Source organism: Triticum aestivum, chromosome 2B (assembly GCF_018294505.1).
Source record: "Triticum aestivum cultivar Chinese Spring chromosome 2B, IWGSC CS RefSeq v2.1, whole genome shotgun sequence".
Classification (NCBI taxonomy): domain Eukaryota; kingdom Viridiplantae; phylum Streptophyta; class Magnoliopsida; order Poales; family Poaceae; genus Triticum; species Triticum aestivum.
In genome coordinates this window covers 779,099,011-779,109,493 of record NC_057798.1, presented here as the reverse complement: position 1 = coordinate 779,109,493, position 10,483 = coordinate 779,099,011, and positions in this window count along the sequence as shown.

Genomic DNA, 10,483 nt, shown 5'->3' with positions numbered 1-10,483 from the left:
ACGTTTGGCCACCCCGTCTAGAAGGGCACGCAGTGCGTAGGTGTGTACCCATGCATCACTTTCTAGCTAGTTTCCACGTTCATTTTCCTGACTCGGATACTCAAGATCCTTGGCCCTGTGGTAGCACGTGTAAAGTTGCAACTTGCTGTACTACGTCGCCTCCAAGGACAAGCTAGACGAACAATTCGCTTTCTCCCAGAGGCAAAGGCATTCACTCGCTCACACGCACGCACACTGCCTTGCCGGTTTTGGAAGTCGAGAACCACATTCCGCTTTCCCCTGTGCTATAGCCATAGGCCATAGCTTTACCCTCTCACCGCTACTAGTTGCCATCGTGAGGAACGAGCACGCAACAATTGATCGGATCACGGACAAGCCGTACTTATTCTAGTGCAGTATGGCGGCAACATGCATGTCACGCTTTCGTTCCCGAATCAACAAAGTATAAGAGCAAGTACAATAGAGCTGAGTCAGCAGGCTATAAGAAATAAACTAGTATATTTGTGCTTAGTTGGAGGAAAGAGAAGAGGAGAGAGAAGGTAAGCTGGCTCTTCGTGAAGAGCCAGCTCTAGCACGTGCTCCTAGGCACTTTGTGAGAATGAAAGGTGGGCCACATAATAAAAAAGTAGTACACTCTTTTGATCTACTATTGTACATGTTGACTATAAAATGGGTTGTAGATGACATGGCACTGGCTTATAGCCAGCAGCTGGCTATACTATTAACCATGCTCTAAAGCACACAGTAGTCAGTAGAAAAAGCGGTTTGGTGACAGACGGGGAATCGTATCGTATATTCCTTTGCTGGCCTAGCCGGGCCTCGTTCGGCTCGACGATCCCCCGTGCGCGCACGAGCAAGGCGACGACTGCAGATACGCTCAGCTGGGAGTGAAGGGGCTGCCATGGAAAGCGAGAAAGATTCCCTCCCTATCGGGGCGCGGCGCCCGGTACGAGAGCGGTGATGTTTGCCGGAGGAGGATCGGATCAGAAGAGCATAATCGTGCTCGTGGTGCGCAGGTAGTAGCGCTTTGGAGGCTGAGGATGCATGCGTAGCAGGTCCGTGCTCCCGGCCGGCCAGTGCGTACAGCCTTGATGATAGATAGACCACGCAGCGCGGGCGCAGCATGGCACGGAGGAGCGGGGCGGCGCGGCGCGGTCACGGGCGTGTCGGCATCGCCGCCGACGCCAGCCAGACGCGGGCCTGAACCGCCGACCGGAATCACCGATTTCCCGGGATAATCCTCGGTTTTCTACCACCACCGTTCGTCTTGTCGGCATCAAGCTTCATTTGGCAACAGAACGAAAAATCACGTGCGTCTGATAAGTCCTACGTACTGTCACAGGCCGGTCGCTTCCAGATTTCCGGTGCGGAGATCGCCACATCGGCGATGATTTCGACCGGACGTCCCTGGCCCTGGATACTAGCAGCGGCAGGCAGCGGCGGTCGATCGATCGTACCGTGCGTGCTCGAGTGAATGCCCATTGGGCACACTGTCACTGGCAGCAGTACCACCGGATTCGGTTGATGCGGTGGTGCTCCGGAAAGGCGGATCGACCGGAGAATCCGGTGCGGCAGGCCGCGTCACGACATGAATGCTGCCCATGTACTACGTACTACGTACTAGTAGCACAAGCTGCAGGAAGCATTGCCGGCTAAACTGAAACAACGATCACAGCCCGCTTAACTAGTTTACGACCTCCACTCCACTTGGTCGTGTCTGACTGGTACTGCTAATTTTCCAATAACTCTTCTGTAATCTGAGCTATTTGTGCTATTCTGATGAACTTAACAAGTTCATTAATTTTCGAATGTGACTCGGCCACTAGGATTTTTATTCCCTCGAGAAAGGATGTCAACAGGGGAGGAAAGGATGAGTCGCTCCACGCCATTGACCAGCTAGAGCTAGCTAGAATATCTCATTAAATATCTGCAGGGAATCCCCGTACTACAATCCATATCGTGGTGTCACACCCCTGAGCAGCACAGATTCTTCTTCTTTTCCCTGTTCCTTTAGAACGTTAACATCTTCCACGGAATAAATACTTTCTTCTTCTTTTTCCCTGTTGCTGAGAATATATAGCTCTGAGCAATGGGCACGTACCACGTCATCGTCTTCGTCGCCTGCTAATTCCATATGTGTCCAAGTGGATTATCAAAAAAAAAAAGTCCATGTGCATTCCAAAATCTCAGCTTCTACGTAGTTGCTATACACCCTTGCGTCAACCACGTATCCCGGCGGTTCGATCTCTGCATAGAAAATTCTCCGTGAACCTTTCTCCCCTCTTGTTCACAGCGCAGTCTGTCAGTCAGGTGTGCTGCGTTTAGTTAGTCAAAGGCTAAAGAAAAGCAATCAGTGAGTGAGCTCCATCGCTTTGTGCAAATCTTGCTCACATGGGATGGGAGGGACTGATGACAGAGAGGGAAGGGAGCCTAATGTCATGTGCACGCAGCTTCCGATGACACCCCAAATCTCTCCCCTCTTTGCCTGATCCTTTTGGTCAGTATGATACTGTATTACAGAATCGTCGACGCTACACGCCAGGGAAAGGGATTGCCCTTGCATTGCTAGCCGTGCCTGGTCCTGCCTTTGCTCACCGGCGACCGAAGTGCTACTGTAGGAAGATCTGTGTGGTGTGGACACCGGCCATGTTCTTCAGGAAATGCATGCTGGGATCCTTTGCTGACAGCGGCGGGTCAGAAATCGTGGGTCCCAGTCGCCTGCAAAAACAAAAGAAAATTGAACTCTTGCCGGGTGTGCTTTCCAACGGTACTCAGAGCAGGCTGTGCCTTGTGCCGAGCGAACTATTGTTTGATCGTCCAACAGTAAATTTATTTCCGTTCTGTGCTTGCTCGCGCTCACGCTGTCAGCAAATGGAGTCCCGTTGTGAACGTGGATGGCGTCGGGACACGACAGTCCGTTCAGGTTCAGAAGAGCGCCCATGCTGCATTACCGGTTTTGGAGGGCGAGAACCATAAGTATCTATCTGCTTTTCCTCGAGCTACTCCTCCTGCAGGGAAAGGAGTTATATTTGTACTGTAGTAGTACGGGCGATCTATAGGCAAGTTGAGCGTCAGAATAATCGTCGGGAAAGGTGAGCGTTCAGGGACATGAAAGTGTATATTGTACCGATCCAGAAAGCACACAAGGCGACTGGCGGGGGAATCGCATCGTATCCTCCTCTGCTGGCCTAGGACTTGGAGCCTAGCCTCGTTTGGCGAGAGGAACCGATCCTCGGCCCTGTTTGGATACTCTCACTCAGTTAAAGGTTAGAGTTAGATTTTAACCCTGAACTAACTCTAACCGAATAGGTGTTTGGATGGCAGAGTTAGATGAAGCACGGATACGGCGAGGCGCCTTCACGGGCGGTGCGAGAGGAAGGGAGGGAGAGGACGAGAAGCTTCGAGGAAGTGGGGAAGGATATGCTGCAGGAAGAGCGAGAAAAAAATATGTTTTTTAATGGCCCCGAGAAAAACTAACCCGAATAAGCACCACTTGGGTAGGTTAGATTTTTTGAATGAGTTAGATGCATCTAACCCAAACTAACCTCCCTGTTTAGATACTTTTGGGTTAGTTGAGTCCAAACTAACCCAAACTAACTCTAACCCAATGATCCAAACAGGGCCCTCGGTGGCACGAGCGATGACTGAATGACCAGCTCCAACCCCCACCTGTGACCTGCAATCTGCACATACGCTGAGCCGGGAAAGGACCGATGCAAGATTCTTTGCTTTTCCTTTTCTTTTTTGCGAGTGATTCTTTGCTTTTCCTTTCCTGAAAAGTGGGGCGCGGCACCCAGGAAGGAGAATCAAATCATACGCGATCGAATCACCATTCATTCACAGCACACCGTCGTCACTGCTCAGGAATAGAAGAAGCACATCGCTGCGCGTGCCCGCCCTCCTCGAGCTGGCCTTCACCGGAGGAATCTGTGCTTCCCGGAAATGACCATGTCCTGCAGGGTGCCGTACAGTGCGTCGTACCTCGCCGTTTCAAATTCTCCACGATCCGAACCATCCCCATGTGCCCTGTTTGTCCACAACTCTGCACTAGTGGAGTATCATTTCATTTTTACGTATGTGCTACCTCCGTTTTGGTTTATTCATCCCGTTTGTAATTTATGCCAAATTTTGTTAATGCATGTAAACAAAAATTATATCGTTGGTTTTGTATTTAAACATAGCTCACAATGATATAATTTTTAGATGAACCAATGATATAGTTTTTTATGCCATGCATTAACATTTTATTAGTTAAATTTATGATCAAAATGTGGCACACAATACAATGAGGATCAATAATCAGGACGGAGGTAGTATGTAGCTGGAGCCTGGAATCTGTAGCATGTCGACAAGCGGTTTCCATTCAGTCAGGCCACGAGGAGCCGGCAGCATGTAATCTATCCTGCAGATCAGAATCGCCAAAGCCAAATCACAACTATACCCCGTTATTTAGTCCGACTAAACAGGATCCGTATCCGGATTAATCATGGGACGATAGTGCGAATATGATACAGGCCGGCAGTGTCAACGGGAGCGTGGGAAAAAACTATACAAGTAAACTGTAGTTTGGAGCAGCACTCACAAGGCCGGCGCAACTGGATGAATTTTCTTTAGAACTTGAGCGCTCGACCAGTCAGATATGGAGTGGTATAGATGTATAAGTGACTCCGATGTCAGCTATGTTCCTCTTGTGTGGCACACTATGCCTGCTTGATTGTAATACAATCCTCCTTGATTAATACAATCGTATCATTTAAAAAAAAGGTATGTTCCTCTTGTGTAGTGCTTCTCCTGCGAGAGATTGCCTTGCTTGTTTAACCAAAGCCTGCAAGAGGAGGAGGAGGAAGAAGAAGGTTGGTGCTGACATGTGGGCCCCACCTGTAATAAAGATAAACGTAACAGTCAAAATAAGCGTCATTGACTTTCCCGCCACATCAGCCCTAACAGGTGGGTACCACATGTCATCTACGCGTTTAAATCATCTAAACTGGTCACTATCTGAAAGTGATAGTTTTTAGCAAAAGAAATTAAGGTTCAACTGATAGTTCTTTTGTTGACGGTTTAAAAGTGGTAGTTCTCTGGGAACGAAACACCAAATGAGGTAGTTCTTTGTAAAATACTTTCTTTAACAAAAGCCAATGTCAACGGTTGAAATAGTCATCCGAGAAGAATACTAGAATGTTAGGAGTATGGTGAGTATTTAGAGCATGGCAGCTGCAGTGTACGGATTTAGCATATCTCGAGAGATTCCATTGTTGAGCTTAATCACATCCCACCATATGCCCAAAGCTCAAAACAAACTTCTAACCTGTTCTAGACTCTCTGTGCTACTTTAATTGTTAGATGATTTTCCTTCTAAAATAATTATTGTGACTTGCAATGCCAATATGCACATACTACAAAAGACAACCACCTCTTCCTCGTTTTAGACTTTCTGTACTTCAATTTTTTCTATTTCCCCATTGTAAACTATTGCTATTCATTTTACTTTATGACTTTTATTTTGCTTCAACTATATGAAAGTACCTTCATGAAGTTCATCTGTCTTTGGAGATGTAGTGTAACAATTCTTGCAAAATTTTACTCAAAACTGCAATAGAAAATACTTACAAGGGAAATGTGCCGGATATATTTCACATTAAATACCATGAAATAGGTTATTTTTCTCTATATACAATTTGATCATCAATCCAATGCACTATCGGAAATTAAAATCCCACATCTTATATTGGTGCATATGTAACAATGAATTTACATGTCTTTATGGCGTAGCCTTTCACTAGTAAAAAAACAGGCATTAGCACTGGCAAACCGAAGTGGTTACTTCACCACCTGATATAGCCGCCTCTAATAATCTAGTGGAGGTGGTTGTATTTTGAAACATTTCTTAATCCGCTTTTGATACTTTTATCACATAATTGAACACTCCCCGAACATTTTTTGTTGTTACTACCTAAAGTTAATACCTCTCCGAGCCCACTTTATTTACCATTATATTTAATACCACCAAGTAAATTAGTGAGTTTGTCCACCGAAGGAGTTGCAACACTACTTAAAGTTTTGACCTTTCAATACCCCTATTCTCATAAATTTCAGCATATATGTTCTCTTTCTCACGTCTAGCCCTAAGCATGTCAATCATTCTATCATTATTGTCAAGAACTCATTGTATAGCTTTAACAGATTCCGGCATATCATCTTTAGGCAAGGCTTTAATCTTGAGTATTTTTTAGAGGATAATCTTGAGTATTTCAACATCATGGACTAAGGTATCAACTTTAAGCATTACGCCGTCTAGTTTCTCCATTATTTCGCTAACCATATTACAGAAATTCTTTTGAGTGGCAAAAAACTCTCTAAACGCACTCTCTAAACATTTTTTTACTATAAAAAAAGGTTCGTCCAATAAGGAAAAATGTTGTGTTTGTTCTGATAGTTTTGAAGAAGAATATGGAACCTTGGTCATTTACCAATATCGGGTCGATGGTTCTGGGTGTCGACTAAAATTTTAGTAATTTTGTACCGACTAGCAAATATGATAGTTTCGTGATTACTTCATTATCTATTTTTATCGCTAGAAAATAAATTTATTTATTTATCTTTTGCTTTCATGTTACACATAGGGTTTATAAAACATGACTCTTGGATATGCTGCCTGGACTCAAATGCTTCAGACTAGAAACCAAGACTTCTCCTTCAAAGAAACAAGACTTTCAGAAAATAATTATGAAAAAGAAAAAAAGAATGAGATATCAACTCGACTCGATTGACGAGCTAATTAGCTATCTAGGAGATCTATTGAAATATCGGTAGGAAATCACACAGCATACTGTGATCAACCGGTCAGTAGTTTTTTCTCCCTTTTTCTCTTGTTTTTTGTTGCTGGGAATTATTATGTTTTACTAGTAGGAACGGTCACCGTTCTCTTCATTTGCTAGTTAGGCCAACTCAAACACATGATCCCAAAAGGACGTCTGTTTCGTCCGCTTTTCGTTAGTTTGGGGGTGGCAATGAGGCCATCTCCGCCCGAATTTCTGGATGCGACGGCCGTGTGCCTAACGCGCGGCCGCATTTCAGCCACATCTCGTCCGTTCGAGATCAACATGCATACAAATGAAGAGGATGGTGACAGCTAATGCGATGTTCTCAACTTGTTCATATTTCTCACCCGAAGTCAAATTTTGATATTTCACAACTTATTGTTATAGACCGGAACATTACTATGGGCAATCGCATCGTACAAGGACTTGATAGAAAATGCGATGTTCAAATGAAAAATTTATTAGAACTTGTCTGGTTCGTTTGACAACTGAATTGGCTACAGACACATGAGAAACTTATTCCACGCCGCAAGGTAATGCCCTAATAGGTCCCTACGAAAAGAAATGCTCTTTCCATTCCATGATGTAGTGCATATAGATTTTTTGAAAAGTCAAACCTCACAAACTTTGTTCAAATTTGGGAAGAAAACAAATATAGAGCATTAGTTTCATCTTAAGACATAGTTCCATATTTTATATAGTTGGATTTGTAGTTATAAGTTTTTTTTGTAAAGTTGGTCAATTTTTGCAAAGTTTGACTTCTTAAAAAATCTATACGCACTACATTATGGGACAAAGGGACTATCTGAATTTTCTTGTTCCAAAACCTGTGTGATTCTCAAAAACTTATGTCCAACAATCTGAAAGGCTAGGGTATTGCACCATAAGTGGGGTGGAACCCAGACAGGCATCCTCCCAAAATATAACATAAGAACCATCCGTAACTGCGAAAATGCTAAACTGGGAATTCCTTGGCTTTCATCACCCCATACAAAAAATGTGTTTCAATGTGGTTTTCAAAGTATTTGAGAAATGGTTTTGGGACCCACGTACATGCCACGAATGATTTTCCACCATACTTTGTTCTTAGAGAGTAGTTTGTATGCCCATTTATTGAGAAGGGCGCTGTTATTTTTTTTATTCCAAGAACCCCTCTCCCCCACCCTAACATTTTTAAGCCGGCATAACACGTTTCACGTAGCTAGCCGATAGTTCTTCGATCCATTATCGGACTACCAGAAAAACCAAAATCTAAAGTAGTTCAATATCTGCATAACTCGTTCCGGTAATGGAAAAATGACAACATGTACAAATCCATATTGCCTAGGACCGAATTTATCAAATAAATCACCCCATCAGACGGCTTTCAACAGGCTAGACGTTTCTCAAGTCTCTCTTCCACATGTTTCCACTTAGCGAAAATTGAATCGGAGTACCCATGTACCAGATTGGAAACTTTTCGATCTGGCACCCAAAAATCTCAACATACTCAGATGCCGATTCAGTAGCCTCACCAAAGCAGAAAAATCCACTCTTATGGAAAATAATTTGAAGACCAGAAAGCTCCTCATAGGCACATGATTTGAGCTTTAGGTCTTTTTTTAACCTTAATTTCAAGGATTTATTTGCTATGGTAGCTGAACTCAAATTTGCAAGAAATTGAAACCAAGACTTCATAAAATAACTATGAGAATTCTTAAATAAAAAAATGACGAGGTATCCGCTCCACGCGATTGACCAGCTAGCTAGCCAGCAGATATATACTTGAAATATCTGCAGGAAATGTCATACCGTACTATCATCGACCGACCAGTAGTTTTTCTTGCCTTTTTCTCTTGTTTTTCCCTGCTGAGTTTATCTCTGTGTAGAAACGGTCGCCGTCCTCCTCATTTTTCGCTCTTGTTTTTCGTTGTTGAGATATGTTTTTCTGCTTTTTCTCTTTTTCTCCGGGAGCGCGCATTCTAAGCCAAGGTAGCTCACGTTGTCGACCGATGCGGCTTGTGTGGGACGCCCAAACTGCGTGCGGACATAGGAGTAAAAAGCCATCAAGGTAGAGAGTGCATCGGACTTTCTGTGCAAAGGAAAAGTCCACAAATAATGAGAATAATCATCAAGAATGACCAGATAATAGAAATAGCCCGAGTTACTAGGAACCGGAGAGGTCCACACATCGCTATGAATCAACTGAAAAGGAGAAGAAGCAATGGTGGTGGAATTATTAAATGGCAGGCGAACGTGTTTGCCGACTCGACACGCATGACAATGTGATTCTCGATCTTATTGCAGGTGAAACTGAAACTCCTAAGAATATGACGAAGTGTGATGGGGTTGGGATGACCCAAGCGAGCGTGCCAGAGATCAACTTCAGCGGAGAGAACGACCGATGCGGTGGTGGTGTATGAGGGCGAATGCACCAGATAGAGCTCGTCGGGGCTGTCACAACGGTGAATTACCATCCTGGTTCGAGCGTCCTTGACACTAAAACCAAACTCGTAAAATTCAACAGTGACAGGATTTTCACGAGTGAAATAACGAACGGATATAAGATTCTTAATAAGATGAGGAGACACAAGTATGTTAGACAAAGATAAAGGCGTAGAAGTAGAATGAAAAGAAGTGTGTCAAACATGTGTGATAGGAAGTGTGGAACCGTCGTCGACAATGATGCGGCGGTCGGTAGAGACAGGAGTGAAGGAGGCAAGGTTACCAGGATGAGCAAACATGTGAGCCGTAGCACCGGTGTCCATGTACCAATCACCACCTCCAGTGTAGTTGTTCGGCGTAGGAGCGGCATGCAGTCCGGTGAGGAGCATCGAGTCCCAGGGTCACCGAGGGGGACGCAGATGCCATGGGGAAGCCGTAACCGCCGCTCAGCTGCGGCGGTGGGTACTCTCCATGCGGCCGCGTGCCGCGTAGTACGCATGAGGCGCGGGAGGGGCGGGAGGCCCGTACGGTATGGATAGCAGCACCGACGACAACTGCGGTGCCTTGCTGCATGGCGGGTGACGAGGCGTATGGCCCCATGGGCGACGCGCCTGGTTGCATCGCGGGCTGCATTGCGCCGTACGCGTAGCCATGCATGGCACTGTATAAAGACAACGTACTGCACGACGCTATAGGCGCAGCCGCGTAGTGCCCCGTTGCGGCTCCCGCGGGTGACGCGCTGTAAGGCCCTGCTGGTGACACGCCTTCCTGCATGGCGGGTGACGAGGTGGCAGCAAACGACTCATGCGACGACAGCAGCGGCTCGGAATCACGCGGTAACGGGCGCGCGGTTGGGCGGCTGGAGCGGGGGCGTAGGCGGGTGGCTGAAGCGGGCGCACTGGAGCTGGCGGGAAGATGCGGCGATGCGATCCGCGGGCGGCTGAAGCGGGCGCGTGGGAGCTGGCGGGAAGATGCGGCAATGCGGCGAGCGGACGGGCGAGCGATGCGGCAGCTGGCTCACAGCGCGCAGGAGTTTGGCGATGCGGCTGGCGGCTGGCGAATCGGGTGTTGGCGTGTGGCGGGCGACGATGCGCGGGTTGGCTGGCGAGTGGATTAGCGGGCGCGAGTGGTGAGTGGATTAGCGGGCGACGATGTGGCTGGGGTCCAGCGCGGCTGGAGAGCGCGCGAGCAGGGAGAGGCGTGAGCGGCGGCCGATGAGCTGGCGGGATGCGATCGGG